The following is a 19,140-nucleotide window of genomic DNA, read 5'->3' on the forward strand; positions in this document are numbered from 1 at the left end:
AATTCCGTGGTAAAAGAACACATGCGGAGCTAATCAAGTGAAGTAGCCTCTTAAGTCACGGCGCGGGTGTGTCCTGCACCCATATAAAATGGCCCTGCAAGCATGGCAAGTACAGTAATATACACAAAAGCAAGTTTATAGCGCAAAAACGCTGCGCTTATGCAAGTGTTTCTGCACATAGAGCAGTGTGAGTCCGCAGAATGGGCAGATTGGCATCTCTTATCTATGACTGGTTTTTGCTTCCACATACCAATGCAAAATACTGACAACTGAATGGGGTCTTCGTACATTACCATTATTACAGAGCAGCGGACTCCTTTACACGGGCATATTTGTGTGTGCAGTACGCAAAGAATAGAACCCGTCGATTTTAATGGGTTCGCTCACACTTAATTTTTTGCACGTATGGGGAAAAAGGCAGCATTTTTTTGCACATTTGCTCACAAAAGATCCCTGTAGAAGTCTATGGGAGTGCGCAAATGTGCACGCAATATGGTACGGGCTGCACAATAAGCTGCGCATTTCTGTGAAAAACAAAACACACCTGGAACTCATCAGGTTAAATAGTCAATTAAATTGGGGCCTGGTTGTGTCCCATGTGCAAAACAAAAACACGCCCTGCATGCACAAAGAAGCTGAGAGTCACATGGGAAAACACATCTGCCCATGGAGAATGGCTCTGTTTTCATCTGCATTTGCATTACCATTTTTTTAGCTTCGTCAAAGGAGCTGAACAGTGAAACATGGTATGTTAGGCTGAATGAAGACAGTGTCCATCTAGTTCAGCCTGTTTCAATCCCCTTTCTTGTTGGTCCAGGGGAAGGCAACCTTCCTCACTCCATAATGGCTGCCAGAGTAATCCCTGGATCAACATTTGAGATCAACAACCCACTGGCCTCCTAATGTCTATATCCTGTAATATCATAGCGCTCTAGAAAGACATCAAGTCCCCTCTTAAACTCCTGTATGGATTTTGCCATCACCACGTCCTCAGGCAGAGAGTTCCACAGTCTCACTGCTCTTACAGTAAAGAACCCCCTTCTGTGTTGTTGATGAAACCTGCTTTCTTCCGTAGAGGATGCCCTCTTGTTACAGTCGCAGTCCTGGGTATAAACAGCTCATGGGAGAGGTCCTTGTATTGTCCCCTCATGTATTTATACATAGTTATTTGATCACCTTAGCTGTCTTTTTTTTCTAGGGTGAATAATCCCAATTTTGATAGCCTCTCTGAGTATTCCAGTCCCTTCATTCCGTTTATTAATTTATTTACCCTGCTTTGAACCCCCTCCAGCACTGCAACATCCTTCCTGAGCACCAGTGACCAGAACTGCACACAGTATTCCATGTGGGGCCTGACAAGTGCCTTATATAGTGGGAGGATAATGTTCTCATCCTGCGCCCCTATATCTCTTTTAATGCCCCCCAAGACTTTATTAGCTTTTGCAGCAGCTGACTAGCATTGATTGCTCCAGTTAAATTTACAGTCCACTAGTACCCCAGGTCTTTTTCCATATCACTTTTCCCTAGCGGTACTCCATTCAGTGTATATTGGCGACATCCGTTTTTGCTGCCCATGTGAATAACCTTACATTTATCAACATTGAACTTCATGTGCCATTTTTCTGCCCAAGCCCCCAGCTTATCTTGGTCCTTTTGTAGCCGCACATTGTCCTCTGTTGTATAAATTATATTGTATAATTTTGTATCATCTGCAAATATTGATATTTTGCTGTGCAGCCCCTCTATCAGGTCGTTGATAAATATATTGAACAGAATGGGGCCTAATACTGAACCCTGTGGCACCCCGCTAGCAACGGTGGCCCAGAGTGCAAACCATTTATTACCACCCTCTGCTTTCTATCTCCGAGCCAATTCTTTACCCAATTACACACGTTTTCACCCAATCCGAGCCGTCTCATTTTATATATTAGCCTATTATGCGGCACTGTGTCAAATGCTTTAGAGAAGTCCAGATATACGAGATCAATAGACTCTCCCAGGTCCAGCCTAGAGCTTACTTCATCGTAAAAGCTGATCAGATTGGTCTGACATGATCGACCCCTCATGAACCCATGCTGGTGAGGAGTTATTCCGTTGTTCTCCCTGAGGTATTCTAGGCAGGTATCTCTCATAAACTTCTCAAATATTTTTCCAGTTACTGAAGTGAGACTTACCGGCCTGTAGTTACCAGGCTCTCTTTTAGACCCCTTTTTGTATATTGGAACCACATTAGCAGTGCGCCAATCTAGTGGTACAACTCCGGTCTCTATAGAGTCCATAAATATAAGAAATAGCGGTCTAGCTGTTATGTCACTTAGTTCCCTTAGAACCCTTTGGTGTATTCCTTCTAGGCCCAGAGATTTATCGATTTTAATCCTCTTTAACCGCTTTTGCACTTCCTCCTGTGTAAGGCATGCAATATTTAGCAGGGCGGTTCATTTTATTCCCCTGCATCTCATGTGACATTTCTTTTTCATTCGTGAATACACTTGAAAAGTAAATATTTAATAGGTTTGCCTTCCCCCTATCGTTTTCTATGATTTCTCCTGCATTGTTTGTTAAAGGGCCAGTGCTCTCAGTGCAAATCCTTTAACTGTTAATATAATTGAAGAATAGTTTAGGGTTAATTTTGCTCTCTTTGGCAATGAATCTATCTGCCTCCTCCTTAGCAATTTTGATCTTTTCTTTACATATTTTATTTCTTCCCCTGTATGATTTTAGTGCTTCTTCGCTGCCTTGTTGTTTTAGTAATTTAAACTCTTTCTTTTTTTCGTTTACTGCCCCTCTTACAGCCTTGTCGAGCCACATTGGTTTCCTTCAACTTGTAGTTCTTTTACTTTTAAAGGGTATGAACTGCTCACATGAGGTTATTATAATGTTTTTCATTTGTCACCTTTTATTTTTGAGGACGCTGTCCCAATTAATGTTACCGATAGCAGTTCTAAGCTGATCAAATTTTGCTTTACTAAAGTTTAGTTTTTTTGTTGCTCTCTGATAAGACTTCTTATTGAATGACAGCTGGAAATTACCGGTAATTATATTGTGATCACTATTTCCCAAGTGCCCATTTACCTGCACCCCCATGATTCTGTCCGGTTTGTTAGTTAATAATAAGTCCAGAGTGGCTCTCCCTCTAGTTGGCTCCCACACAAGTTGGGAAAGGCAGTTGTCTTTAATTGTTCTCAAGAACTTATTACCCTTGTGAGATTTGCAGGTTTTGTCTTCCCATATTACATCTGGATAATTAAAGTCCCCCATAATAATTACTTTATTGCGGTTTGACACCTCTTCTATTTGCCTTAATAATAAGAAATTTCGTTTCTTCTGTTGCTTTTGGTGGCCTATAGAAAACTCCTATCAGGATTTAGTTATTTTTTTTCTCCCTGTATTTCTACCCACAGATTCCACGATTTTATCTCCCGCACCTATATCTTCTTGTAGCCTTGCATTTCGGTAGGATTTTATGTACAGACACACCCTTCCCCCTTTCTGTTCTCCACGGTCTCATCTGAAGAGATTGTAGCCCTGTATATTCACCGCCCAATCACACTTATCATCAAGCCATGTTTCTGTTATTCCCACTATGTTGCAATTTTGCAAACTTTGCAAACTTGTTGGGTTATGCCAGTTTAGGACTAGCCTCCCTGGAAGCACTGAACCTTCGCATGATAAACTCCAAAGGTGCTTAGTGGATCCCACCGATTTTAACGGGGTCCGGAGTCGATTAGGTTTCTGTCACATCTCCTGCCATTTTAAGCTCTGTTCACATGTCCATCACAGGATCCATTTAGAGTTTCTATCACAAATTCGATGCAAAATCATGAATAGAATAGCGCAGCATTATAGTCAGTGGGGGTCTTACGGGGGCTGTTCAGGTCAGTTCAGGCCTCCTTTACACGAGCTACAAAATCAAGCAGCTATTAGCTACATGAAAATATCGCAGCTAGCGCTGCAGAAAATCGTCTGACCGGAAGATCTTCTGCAATATTAGTTGCATTGTCCGGGACTGACCGAAAAGATGGCCGGGGAGATGAAGGGGGTATCCCCAAGGCTTCCTTTCATCGCTGGGGACTTCCTTCATCTTAGCGCGATGCTAGGGTTCCCCTGTAGGGAGAATAAGGAAATTCCTTATTCTCCCCTGCAGGGGAACCCGACACACACTGCTGGGAAATTAATCTCCCTTTGCTGGCAGCCTCGCATAGTCTCCCATGGGAGTCTATGGAGGCTTCTGTGATTTTCTGCAACAAAATAGTTCAAGACCTATTTTTTCACGCAGCGGGGAATTTCAGTCGCTGAATTCTGCCGCAGATGTCCTATCTTTTCTGTTGCAATTTTTTGCTAATAACCCTTTAAATGCCGCTGTCAATTCTGACAGCGGCATTTAAATCCCGTAACATCCCCCGCGGGGAGATCGGGGGAGTCGTGCAGGTGTCATGGCAGCTGGGGACCTTCTGAAAGGCTCCAGGGCTGCCTTAGCAAACTGCCTATCAAGCCATCCCCGTGGGGTGGCTTGATAGACTGCCTGTCAAAAAACAGTATGACGTAATGCTAAAGCATTACGTCATGCTGCAAGAGCGATCAAAGCATCGCTGGTTGTAGTCCTCTAGGTGGACTAAAAGAAAGTGTAAAAATAAGATTAATAAAGTTTTAGTAATTAAAAAAAAAAAAAAAAAAAGTAATAAAAGTTAAAAAAAAAACCTTAACCTTTTGCCATATTTGCAATAAAAAATCAAAATAATAAACCAAAAATACATGTTTGGTATCGTTGCGTCTGTAAAAGTCCGATCTATCAAAGTAATGTATTATTTATCCCACACGGTGAACGTAGTCCAACAAAAAAAAAATAAAGAACGCCCAAAATACACTTTTTTGGTCACCCTATCTCCGAGAAAAAGTGTAATAAAAAGCGATCAAAAAGTCAGTTGTACGCGAAAATGGTACCAACGGAAACGTCAGGACGTACCGCACAAAATGAGCCCTCATATAACTATGCCGACAGAAAAATAAAAAAAAGTTATTGAGCGCAGAAAATGGACACAGAAAATCATTAAAAAAAATTAAATATGTTAAAAAAAAAATACAAGCAGTACAACAAAAAAAAAACTATATAAGTTTGGTATCGTAGTAATCATACTGACCCATAGAATAAAGTTATCGGGTCGTAGAAACAGGACGCACCGAAAGATGGTGGAATGTCGTTTTTTTCCCATTTCTCTCCGCTTAGAATTTTTAAAAGGTTTTTCAGTACATTATATGGTACAATAAATAGTAACATTGAAAAATACAACTCATCACACAAAAAACAAGTCCTTATACAGCGACGTCGATGGATAAATAAAGGAGTTACGATTTTTTAAAAGGGAGGAGGAAAAAACAAAAATGGAAAAAAGCCCCGTCACTAAAGGGTTAAAAAAAGGGGGGGTACGCTTTTGAGGGGATGGCTTACTACACAATGTGAACTCACTGTGTACAAGTACATAGCCTTCTGTACAGAAATCCTAAATACATAGGCAACTTATGCCCCTTTTAGGGTAACTACCCACTAGCATTTTTTTACTGCAAAATTCGCAGCGTTTTCTTTTTCCTGCAGGGGTCTTTGGGCTATTTTGCGCGATCACGATTTTAACAGTACAAGTCCCATAGACCCCTGCAGGAAAAAAAAAAAACGCTGCGAATTTCGCAGTGAAAAAAAACGCTAGTGGGTAGTCACCCTTATACAGGCCACGAATCTCAAGATTCTGGTTTGCCCGAGTGAACGAGCTGGTGATGTCATCATCAGCTCACCCGCACTCGGGCAGCGTGTTTAGACTGCAGGACTCTCATTGACAATCGTGCATTTCTTGTGCACTACTCGTTCAGTGTTTTACGTTCCTATGTGAAACATTGAACGATGAGTTCACGAGCCGGCGCGGATTTTTATGCCGGCTGAAACTGAACGACGAACGAGAATCACACGATTCTTGTTTGCCGTTCAGTCTTTGCCTGTGTTTCAGTTTCGCTCGCCTGAACGATAATCAGTCCATCTAAATCAGAGGTTCCCAAACTTTTTGCCCCGTAGACCACTTACCATTTTTTTTGTTTTCTTTAGGCCCCCTGCCTATCTAAGGCCAGCTGCACACGACCCGCTCAGATTCCACATGCGGGAGCCCTCAGCAGAATCCAACCCTGTGCCCAGGTGGTATTTGCTCATACCGGTCATTTCTTCTTCTTTTCTGTATTGCCGATGGTCTGCACCGCGAGCCGCCAGACATGCACAGTACAGATTTTTTCTTAAATCCCTGCTTCTCCCACGTCATTGCCTAGCGATGACACGGAATCCACGACCTTGCGGTGCATCAGATAGCTTCCATCGACCTCAATGGAAGACGTCCATGCAGAATTCGCTTAAAATAGAAGATGCTGCGATTTTTCCTCCGTGAGCGGAAAATTGCGATTGATTTCCGCTCATGTGCAGGAAAAAGCACTTTTCAATAGCATGTTATGGGCGTTATTTGCTGCGGAATCCGGAGGCAGATGCCCGCTCTGGATTCCGCAATGCAAATCCGCCGTCAGCAGACGGCCTAATATCGAATTCTCCTTAACTTATTAAAGTCAAATGGGTTTTTCCCAGCTGACACAGTGCTGCTCACTTAGATAGGGGTTTTTGTAAAATGGACAATTGTAAAAAAAAGAAAAACATACAATTTTTATTCAGATCTTTATTGAAAAGACAAAAAATGCAAGTAAATATTTGGATTTGGGACAAAACCAATCAGAACCTAGTAAAATCCCTACATAAAATGACTACACAAATAATGCTGTTATTGGGAGGGATGAGCCGGATGCTCGGATAGCAATTGTTTACTATTCGGCGTCAAATTAGTGAGGTATGATCTCAGATCTCCACGTCCAGTGATTTGCAATCAATTTCTTTTTTTTGTAAGAAGATTGGCGACCGCGCTAAAATATTCACTGCATATTTGCCCGTCTGTGTTCTTTTTTTTGCATGCACAAATACAAAATGCACTTATGCCCAGCTGAACAAGCCCTAATAGTGACCCGCATAGTGGCCCCAGAAGTAATAGTGCTCCCATAGTGGTCCCAGTGGTAATAGTGACCTCCCTATTGGCCTCGGGCCAGGCAGCATCCCTACAAGCATTCCACTCACCCAGTCTGCAGTCTGTGACCGCTGTCCTCTCCTTTGAGTATCTGCGCTGCGTACAGGTCGGCGCACACAGCTGGTTGGTCAGCTGTCAGATTGTACTGCTGCCGCTGAACAGGACCTGCAGGCGGGGTGAGTAGGACGCTGCACGGCCGTCAGGCCACATAAAATGCGTTGGGATGGATTTGGCCTGCGGGCCCTGTGTTTGACACATGTCTAATACAGCATCTTCTCCATAGACCCTGTACAAGTTTTACTGCTACTTGCGTCTCAGTAAGGTTACCGGTCTGGTAGCAACCCTGTATGCTAGCCATAATTGTAGGACGTTGGGGACGGTCCTCACTTAGATTTCTGCAATAAAAGCAAACACTGTTATATGTACAGATGCAATGTAATGTAAAGAACACTGTATGCTCTATTTTACATGATAGAGCCCGATTGTTCTGTAACTGTTACTGCGTATGTTCGGCGTTTATATGCAACTACGGAGCGGGAAATTTTTAAGAAAAAAAAAACGTCAGACTGCGTATGGCAGTGTATCTCACGCACGCTCTCTTGCGGTAAAATGCTGACAATGCATACGCTTGTGTGAGCCCAGCCTTTGGCTGGATTCACACAAGCGTATGCATTTTTGAATATCTGGTACTGCGTATTTGCGTATGCAAGTTTTTCACTGTACTTTTTGTACGCAAGTTCTGCACCCATAAAAAAACACGCACCAATGCGCTCAGCCATTGTAATGGCCAATTAGTTTAATAAGTCTAAATTAGAAGATGCATCATATTTTTTGTGGAATGTAATAGGAGATGCAAAATTCGTGCTTGTGAACAAACCAATTTAAATCAATGGGTTCTATTTTCTGTGTATTGCGTGCACAAATTTTTCGTAATGCGTGCATGTCAATCTGGCCACAGTGCCACAGACAAACGGAAGCTTGCATTTGCAGCTTTGGGCTCTGTTTTACTAATTGTAGTCTATGAAGCCATCCATGGTTAATTGTGGACGCTGCCTTCAGCTATCCAGGCAGCATTCTCGGATGGAACTACTGAAGAGGGTTCCAAAGGTAATGTGAATGTAGTCTGAAGCCCTATTTACACGGAACAAAAGCTGGGAAAATGATGCCAGACATTCGTCCCTGCCTACACTCGCTCCCGTGCTGTCACACAGAAGCGAGTATCGCTGTCTGTCTGAGAGAGCAGCCAGCAGGGGTCGGGGCAGCTGGAGTAGATTTTACTTCTCTCCTCGCCCCTCTCCATTCACTTAACACAGGGGCCATTCAGGACTGAATGGCTGCTATTTACACTGAACGATGATCGTTCAGGATTTTATGCAGCATAAACGATGGACAATGAGCTGAATGAGGATCGCTCAGTGTAAGTAGCGGCTGTTCAGTATTGAACTGCCGCTATGTTAAGTCATTGGAGGGGGGCGGGGGAGTGAGAGGAGAGAAATCTCCTCCTGCCATCCCGCTGTGAGCCAGCAATTCTAGCCCCCGTGCAGCAGTATGAGTGCTAGTATGTCCGGGGAAGAGTGTCGGGCATCTTTTGCCCGAGATTCGTCCCGTGTAAATGGGGCTTTATAGGTGTACATGATGTATCTACACACATTTATATGCAGATGATTTCCTTTCCATCAGAGTCTGGCTTTGAATGTTAATCCTAACAGTTTAAATATGATAATGGCTGCTTTTGTTATGGTAATGTTATCTGCCATAGCGCAGTAGTATACATGATTTGCATCTCTCCCCTGTATTCTTCTTTGGAATAGAAATTCCCTAATTTGGGCTTAACCTCGAGTGTCCTCTTTCCTAACCTCTTTCAATGGGGCTAGGCAGCAGTGTTAGCCCCATTGAAAACATAGAGAGTATATCGCTGACTTCTGCCACAGCTGTCACAGGGTTGTAGGCAACCCCAGCATGATTTTCGGGGAAGGGCTAGAAAAATAAGTGGTGAAAAAAAAAATTTTTAAATACTCACCTCTCCCCCGCTCAGGCGCGTCCTCCGGCAGGCTCCCCTGCACTGCTCTCAAGCCCTTTTAGCAGGCGGGGATTTAAACATCCCCGCCTCCTGAAAGGGCTGTGTTGATTGGCTGAGCGATCAGGCAATTACAGGCTGTGCTTAGCTATTCATCAATTAATGTGTTTGGGCGTTCCCTCGGAACACCTCGCCGATTGTTTTCAATGGGGCCAGAAAATACACTGTATGGCATGTGAGGTGCACGCAAGTGCAATGCAAGTCTTCCCATAGAAAACAATGGGAGACACTTGGCGATCCTCCAGTATGGCTAGGATCACTACTTCCTTGAAGTCGGGGTGGGGTTTTTAACAGAAAAATGGCTTGCATTCGCAAAGACCTTGCATGGCCCAATATCGTGTGTAAAAATATCTGCATCGACACATGCCTAATAAACCACACAAACACATGGTTTTAGGTTCGCTATTTGCATTTGACGCATATTTTGAGGTCCCGTTCATTTCTATGGCAATAACCAAAGCGGAAAACAAAAAAAAGTAGTGACATGTCACTTTTTATTTCCATGCTGCAGATTTTAAATACACGTTGGGAAAAAATGTGTCGTCAAGGCAGGGACAAGGCTTCCCATTACAAATCAATGGGACGCGCATTGTAAGCATATTATGGTGCAGAATATGCCGTGCGAACATATCCTAAGGCTAGCTTCACACGGCTGAGGACAATATCAAGCCGTGAAACTCAGTCCGATATCACTTTTTTGCACGTGCGATGTTCCCGCTTATGCAAGGCGTTTTTAGTGTCAAAAATGCCTGCCATAACTTTAGTACAGTTGCGATCTTTTAGCGCGGAGGATCAGCAAGTGTTTCCCATTGTTTTCAATGGCAAACCTTACATCGCATGCCATGCAAGGTGTTTTCCAGCACCATTGGAAGCAATGGGCGATGAATTCCAAGGGAGAGCCCAAAGATAGGACATGCCGCGGGAAAAAAAACATCGCTCATGTATATGACCCCATTCAAAAGCAGTTCATATCAGTGCAAGTTTTGTGCATCTCTCATCGCACAATTCTCACGCGATTTTCACAGCCATGTGAACGCGGCCTAAGACCAGATTCACATGTTCAGTTTTTTGAGCCAAAGTTAAAAGTAGATTCAAAACTGCTTTGCATCACTTTGGTGGAAGTAGCGATCCTCCGCTGCAGCTGACAGCCGTGGCAGAGGATCGTGGAGTTTCTTCCATTGTTTTCAATGGGGAAACTCCCATTGCTTGCACCCAGCAAGCTTCGTAGCTGCCATCGGCCCCTTAAAAAAGAATGGGCGATGCGATGGCACGTCCAAAGGTAAAATGTGGTGCAATGCAGGAAAAAAAACATTTTTCATGTGTATGACCCCATTCAACAGAATGGGGCTCATAATCATACGAGTTTTGTGCGCCTCGCTGTCTGCGGCATGGTTGCGGTGACAGCTGTGGACCCGGACGTCTTTCATTCGACTTCAATGGAAGCCTGCAGAAGCCGTCCATGCGGGAAAATGGAAGAAAATGGAGCATGCTGCATCTTTTCCCGCGCGTGTGTTGCGCACGCCGGGAAAAAAAAAAGACATCCGTAGGTATTTAACCCCTTCATGACATGGCCTATTTTGAGCTTAAGGACGCAACAATTTTTGGCGGATTTTCTTCTCCGTTTATCAAAAGTCATAACTTTTTTATTTTTCCGTCGACGTGGCCGTATGAGGGCTTGTTTTTTGCGTGGCAAACTGTAGTTTTTATCAGTGCCACTTTTCGGTACATAGACTATATTGTAAAACTTTTTTATTTTTTTTTACTGATAGCAGGGAGAGAAAACGCATCAATTCTGCCATAGATTTTTTTATTTTTTTTTTACAGCGTTAATCATGCAGCATAAATGAGACATTCCATTTTTTCTGCGGGTCGGTACGGTTACAACGATACCAAAATTCTTACATTTTTTTAGGTTTTCCCACTTTTCTGCAATAAAAACCCTTTTTCTTGGAAATCTTTTTTTTTTTTCGAAATTGCTACATTCAAAGTCCTGTAACTTTTTTATTTTTTGATGTACGGCACTCTATGAGGGCTTATTTTTTGCGAGACAAGCTGTAGATTTTATTGGTACCATTTTGGGGTACATACGGCTTTTTTGATCACTTTTATTGCGTTTTTAGTGAGGCAAAATGCTAAGAATTAGCATTTTGCCTCAGTTTTTTAGCTTTTTTTTAAGCGTTTTTTTCCGTGCACAGTCAAAAGCATGTGCAACTTATTGTACGCGTCGTTACGGACGCGACAATACCAAATATGTGGGATTTTATATTTGTTTTACCTTTTTTTATGCTAATCTGAGAAAAAGCATAAAAAAATGTTTTTTTTTACTCTTTTTTTACATTTTTTTAATTCATTTTTTTAATCTTTGTTTTTTTTACACTGTTTGTGTCCCTCTGAGGGACTTTAACCACTGCCCTGATGATCGCTGTTATAAGGCATGGCACCATGCCTTATCGCTTATACAGCGATCCTAGGCATAGGCAATACAGGACGCCAGTGTCTGGCGTCCTGTTGCCATGGTGACAGGCCGGGCTCTCGCGATGACATCGCGAGTTCCGGCCGGAGACACAGAGGGAGCCGCGCTCCCTCTGTGAACTCTTTCCCTGCCGCGATCTACTTAGATCGCGGCAGGGAAGGGGTTAACAGCGGGGGCGCAACTCCGATGCCTCCCCCGCTGTTGCAGCGGGACGCCGGCTGTGACTGACAGCCGGCTCCGGCTGCGGGATAGCGCGGGATCATATGTGATCTCGCGCTATCCCCAGGACGTAAGTTTACGCCCTGTTGCGGGAAGTACCAGGCTGCCAGGATGTAAACTTACGCCCTGCAGCGGGAAGGGGTTAAATACCTATGGATGCCCAATGTTAGTCTATGGACATATTGAACTGCGAATCATCCGTGCAGGTGACCCACGCGGATTCCACAATTCAATTATGCCTATGGACATGAGGCCTTATGACATCTAAAAAGGCCTTAAGGAAGATTTCGGTCCCATTGAGGAGTCACTGTGGGAAGAGATATTGCAGATGACCCCCAAGGTGTTTCTGAGTGAATCCCACAGATTGTCACCAATGTATTTAAAGGAAAACTTTACAAAAATACTACAATATATGGCTCAAATGGCTGCATACCTTCGGTCTCCTTAATACTGATCCGCTTAGGAGATAATGTGTTGTGTTTATTGAAAGGGCTGTGTCCTGGAGGGAGGCGTGGGGGGGGGGGGGGGGAGAGAAAGTATACTGTGCTAACCCTTGAATTTTAGTTAACAGCGAATATAATCGTGTACAAGATTCCACGCACGGAGACTGAAAAGCAGAGGATTCTACAAAGCAGACTGGGACAGTACAAGAGACTTATAGGGAAATGTGTATCTGGGGGGTTTGTTTTGGTTCTTATTTGTATTGCATGTTAAACAGCGTCTTTCGACACAAAGATATTTACTTAATACAAAAAACAGGTTTTGAATTTAAAAAAAGAAAAAAAAAAAAGGCCTTAAAGGGGTTGTCCCGCGCCGAAACGGGTTTTTTTTTTTTTTTTTTAACCCCCCCCCCCCCCCGTTCGGCGCGAGACAACCCCGATGCAGGGGTTAAAAAAACAAACCGCTCAGCGCTTACCTGAATCCCGGCGGTCCGGCGTCTTCATACTTACCTGCTGAAGATGGCCGCCGGGGTCTGCTCCCTCCGTGGACCGCAGCTCTTCTGTGCGGTCCATTGCCGATTCCAGCCTCCTGATTGGCTGGAATCGGCACGTGACGGGGCGGAGCTACACGGAGCCGGCATTCTGCACGAGCGGCTCCATTGAAGAGAGCAGAAGACCCGGACTGCGCAAGCGCGGCTAATTTGGCCATCGGAGGGCGAAAATTAGTCGGCTCCATGGGAACGAGGACGCCAGCAACGGAGCAGGTAAGTATAAAACTTTTTATAACTTCTGTATGGCTCATAATTAATGCACAATGTACATTACAAAGTGCATTAATATGGCCATACAGAAGTGTATAGACCCACTTGCTGCCGCGGGACAACCCCTTTAAGCCTGGGGTTCAGTTGAATATCCTTGGTAAAACTGAAAGGCTTTATTCACTCCGTTGTATTTACAGATAAACAAAAAAGCTGTGAGGGACCCTCTACCAACTGGTAACATCTAGTGGTCAATTTAGTATTAAACTTCTAGAAGGAACGGCACAATGTAGAGTAGTAAGAATAAATGCTTCAGAATTGTTATTACATGACAAATATGAGTATTCACTAAAACAGACATATCAAGAGAGCAGGTAGGTTCTATGAAGTCAATAGAGCACTCCCCGCTACTCCACCTCAGAACCTGTGCCGTTAACCCAATCCCATCTAACGTCATTCCTACCTTACTACTGTGTTCATGCCAGACCTAACCAATCTCTACAATCTATCACTCAACACTGGCATCTTCCATTCCTACATCTTTTAAACATACAACTATCACTCCCATTCTTACAAAGCCATCCCTTGATCTGTCTTCTTTGTGCAGATTTCGTCCCATTTTAGTAATCCCATTTGCCTTAAAATTCCTAGAGCACCAGATACACTTTGAATCTTCCCACCTCTAATCCAATTCACAGGTCAACCTACTACAATCTGGCTTCCAATCTCACCAGTCTATGAAAACTACTTTAACCAAGGTCACTAATGATCTGTCAACTGTGAAAGCCTCAAAACATCACTCTTGTGTACTCCTAGAGTTGTTCTCTGCCTACAACACAGTTGACCACTCTTTCCTCTTACACATTTTCTCATCCCTTGGCATCATGAATTTTGCCTCATTGACCAAAAATGTAGTGTCTCCCACTGACATACCATCTCCTCACACTCTCTGTTGGTGTCCCTCAAGACTCTATCCTGAGACCCCCTACTCTTCTTCATCTATACCATCATAGAATCCCGTAGCTCTTAGTACAATCCTATACAGATGATACTCAAATCTACCTCCCTGCTATCCAGAATCTCAGATTATCTATCAGCTATCTTTTTCTCTTCCTACTTTCCAAAACTCAACATGGAGAACATTGAATTCATCATCCACCCAACCCCCACATCATAGCCATCAATTACAGTTAATGGCGCCATACTTCCTCCAGTCCCACAGGTCCGCTGTCCCAGTGTAACAATTTATAGTGCTCGGTCTGTCAAACTGTACATAAAAGTCCTTACTATCTCCAACTTAAAACCATCTCTTAGATATGATCACGGCTTAGCTTTGAGCCAACAAAATTGCTAGAGCATACCCTCATTTCCTCCTACCTACAGCAACCCAGAAACTTACCTCTTCAGAAAAGAGCAACAATAACTCCCACTGCCACCACTACACTACCATATGAGTATGGTAGTAGACTAATTTCACATGGGCGGGGGCGATTTCGGGCAGTGAAACTCGGCCCGATATTGCACTTGCCGTGGACGCATGTTGTTTCTGTAGCAAAACCACCTCGCATCACTTCAGGGAAGTAGCCATCCACTGCCATGACCGAGGATCGCGGAGTATTTCCCATTGTTTTCAATGGGAAACTTCACATCACATCAAACCTGTATGCACTTAGCATTCAGTGCAATACTGCTGCCGGCCCCATTGAAAATAATAGCCGACGCAAGGGCACACACAAAGAGAGGACATGCCGCAATTTTCTCTCTGCATCACATCGCAATGTGATGCGGGGAAAAAATATATAAGTAAGTACTAAAAAAGAAAACTGCTCATGTGTATGACCCTATAAAAAATTCTGGGGTTCATGTTCGAGCGAGATTTGTGCATCTCACAGCGCACAAAACTCACGCGAGACTCTCAGCTGTGTGAAGCCGGCCTTGCCCCGTCTTTCCCTTGTAGTATAAATCCTCACTGGAAGGGTCCCCCTCCTTCTATGGCCGCCTGCACACAGCCGGGTCGGATCCCGCTGTGAAAATGCCCGCAGTGGGACTCGACCCAAGCCCCTGCAGGGACCAGCGCGGCTCCGGCTCTTTGATGTGCCGGCTGCCAGCCAACCAGCACATGGGCAGAGCGCAGCCGGAGGCCGTGGAGGGACATATCTCTGCGCCCCGCACAGAAATAAGAGCATGCCACGATTTGTTTCCTGCGCGTGATTTCACGTGGACAAATCGCGGCCATCTGCCTAGGATTGCGTTTTCTAACGCAGTCCTATGGCAGCTTCCACGGGCGGAAATTCTGCGGGAAATCCCGCTGCGGAACTTCCGCCTGTGTGCAGGGGGCCTATACCAGTCACTCATTTACCTCATACTGTACTGCTCTTGAAGCCCTTTTACACAAAATGATTATTGTTCAAAAAAAAAATCATTTGATTGTGCAAAATTGAACAAATCATTCAGTGTTAACCTGGCCAACAAGAATTTGTTCGTTTCTCGCTCATTGTCAATTATATGCAGGCATAAAAATAACTCTGCAACACAATTTTTGTAACAGATAAGCAGGTAGACGGCTTATAGTAACTTTAGTGCGCTGAATTCAAATATATCCGTTTTTCTCTCCCCTGTAAGGTTTTCCAGCTATGAGGAATAATGTAATCCAATTGCCGTTGTATTGTATTTTTGCTAAATATGCCTATACAATTAATCCTGTGGCTCGCCATTAACATTGCTTAATAAAAAGAACAAAAGTGATTGCACAACTATTTACAATCGCTATTACACACCGTGTGCTGACTGAACACTATAAGGGTAGGTTTATGTAACATATAGGGAATGTTTCCACGTGGCATAAACACTGCAGATCATCCACTAGTAAGTTGTAATTATTGAACTGTGATTTTACAGGTCATTGGTTAGACTGGGACTAATTTTTAAAATGTAATAACAATATGGCTGAGCGGCGCGGATGTCTGAACATCCCTGACAATTTCTGCCATGTCTGCGGACAGTTCACAACAAAGACACAGCGGAGGAAAATAAACTCCTTGGAAAAAAGGGCCCATCACAAGAATTTCAGAATAAAACTAGGTGACCAAGATAAGAAGTGGCACCGCACATCATCTGTGTGTCATGTAACACTCATCTCACACGGTGGCTGAAAAGCCAAGAGTAGAACGCCATTCCGATGGTATAGCGAGAACAAGTAGACCTCCATACTGACTTATTTCTGCATAAAAATAAAAAAAGGTTTCTCCAGTAAACAGAAAGATTCTGTATCCAGATATACCTTCTGCAATAAAACCTGTGCCTTATGATGCCAGATTACCTATTCCTGATCCAATGGGAGGGTTGCTATTGGCCTCTGGCTGGGCAACATCCCTGGGACTACTATGGTGGTCACTATTACTACTCGGGCCACCATAGGGGACACTTATAACTGGGGCCACTGTTACTACCTGGGCCACTCACTACTGTAGCCACTGGGGGGGGGGGGGGGGGGGACAGGACACCTACTACTGTGGCCACTATAGGGAACACTTACTACTGGGGACACTATGGGGGCCACTATCACTACTGCAGCCACTGTGGGGTTCACTTATTATTGTGGCCACTATTGCTACTGAGGCCACTGTGGGAATCACCATTACTACTGCGGCTACTATAGGGGTCACTATTGGGGCTCATTCCCATGGATGTAAGCTCATTTCAGTCACACATATGAAATATGTATTTGCACAACCCAAAAAAAAAAAAATCGTACTCCTGCATTTTTTGCCTGCTTTGGCGATTTTTTAAGTGCACAAATACACTGCATATTTGTGCATGCAAAAAATAATGTATACAGGCTCATTGAAATGGTGTACAAATAAGCAGGTTTCCTGCGTACTCACCGCGTGTTTGTGCCCGCTCATTCACTTCAACGGCTTATTGCAGTGTGTAATACGCCCCAACAAGATCACGCTGCGTATTTTTTGACGCAATTGTACATTTTGCGAAAAAATGCGCTTATGTGAACAAACCCACTGAAATCAATAGGTTCTATTCCCTGTGTATTCCGCACACAAGACATCTCAGTCATTGAGAATCGTTACAAAGGGAAGTACAATCTGAATATCATATCTGGTCTTTAAAGAGGGAAAGTAATGTTTCTTACAGGAGGAAGTCAAGATCCAGGCGTCATTTTCCACCAAAAACTGTGGAATGGTAATATTACGGCACGTCCAAACGGTTATCTTAAATAAAGGAAGCGGTTCGTAGCTTGAAAGTGAGACGTGCCGCTATTATTCAATGTTATCAGTGGAATCAGCAGGTTTTAACTTTACAGAAACGTATCAATTAAGTGATGAGAATTTTAAATACATTTGTTGCTCAGTAATAATTGTTCGCACGTCGTTGCATGTGAACAGCCATCATTTAGTCAGTCTTATTCACTAGTACAGTGTACTGTATAAGAACGACTTGCGAACACCATTCCGAACGATTTAGCTGCCGGTATAAACAGGGTGCAGGAGTGAACTCTTGTCATAGTTCGCTCATGCAAACGATTTATCGCTTAGTGTAAAAGGAGCCTAAGGGCCCATTTAGTCACAAGGATTATTGCTCAAAAGTAGAGATGAGCGAGCACCCAAATGCTCGGGTCCGCGTTATTAGAGTCGAGCTTTTCGTAAAATTCGAGAGCTCTACTCGAGTAACAAACCCCATTGCCTACCATGGGAGACTCAAGCATTTTTGTATGTGAGATGCCGCGTCCCGAGCTTTTTTTTTTTCCCCTTGGTTTGTGTCTCTCTCGCTCTCTCTCTCTCGTAACGAGCACCATCGAGTATGCTAATACTCGAACGAGCATCAAGCTTGGCAGAGTACATTCGCTCAACTCTACTCAAAAGCCATCTTTTGAGCGATACTTGTTGCGTGTAAATGTGCCCATCTTTCACTTTTCTGCCGAATGATGGAATTCAGTTTGGCATAAAATCTATCATTCAGCAGAACAGGTGATAAGACAGACCACACGCTGTGTTCTGCCCGGGGAGCGCTGATAACAGCTGATAACATTATCTCAGCTGTTAGCCTCGCGACAGAACAAAGGGAATTTATTCAGCGAACAGCGGGTAGTCCGTTTTCTCTGAATACAGTTCCTTGCGACTCACGTGCTACTAATTGGTACTCGTATGCATAAGTACCAAGTTGTAGTTTATGCAAAAATGATCGTTCAAAAAAGCCATCTTTTGAGCGATCATCTTTGTGTCTAAATGCACCTTTATGTTATGCTCTTAAATACCCCTTTTCATAAGCAGAGCACTCTGGAATTAATGGCAACTTAAAGATATTCTTATGCTTTCTTTTTCAGTGCAGAAGTGTGACACAAGTGTGTACATAACCTTCAAGAGGATCTGTCACTACTGGCAGTATAGGACGCAGCAGGTCTGCTCTGTTTGGTTTATAAAAGTAATCAAAGAATACTGTGTACTTATACTTAGGAGTCTGCTGTGTTGATGAGGGGAGTGCTCTGCAGATACACAGCAGCCTGTCAATTACTGGCATGCAACAGGGTGCCAGGTCATTGTTGCAATGAGAGTCTCTTCCTGCACGCAGTAACTGAACGAGAAGTAACTGAATTCTCGTTAGTCGTTCAGTCGAGGCATGCACTTACACTGATTAATAATAATCATTCACGTGCGAATATGAACGATTTATCAGCCTGTGTAAATTATACTAAACAGCACAATGTAAACGCTACTGTTAGGGCCCATTTACACGGAGCGACGATCGCTCAAAATTCGCTCAAATGGCAGTTTGAGTGACAGTTTTGAGGAATCACTTTGCAAAACCTCTTAAGTAGTTAAATAGCTACTTAAAGGAGATGTCTCGAGGAAACAGTGAATTTTTTTTTTTGCCCAGTCCCCCTAATTAAACATACATTACTAATTACCCCTGTAAATGACTTTCCTAGCTGGTTTCTACTTACCGTTCCAGCAACTTATAAAACTTTTTCCCAAGATGGCCGCCAGCTCTTTTCGCATCGCTTGCTGTAGCCCGACGTGCGCGCTCCCGAGACGCTACCAGCTGTGTCTCCATGGCAACCAGA

The sequence above is a fragment of the Eleutherodactylus coqui genome, chromosome 4 (genome assembly GCF_035609145.1).
Source record: "Eleutherodactylus coqui strain aEleCoq1 chromosome 4, aEleCoq1.hap1, whole genome shotgun sequence".
Taxonomy (NCBI): domain Eukaryota; kingdom Metazoa; phylum Chordata; class Amphibia; order Anura; family Eleutherodactylidae; genus Eleutherodactylus; species Eleutherodactylus coqui.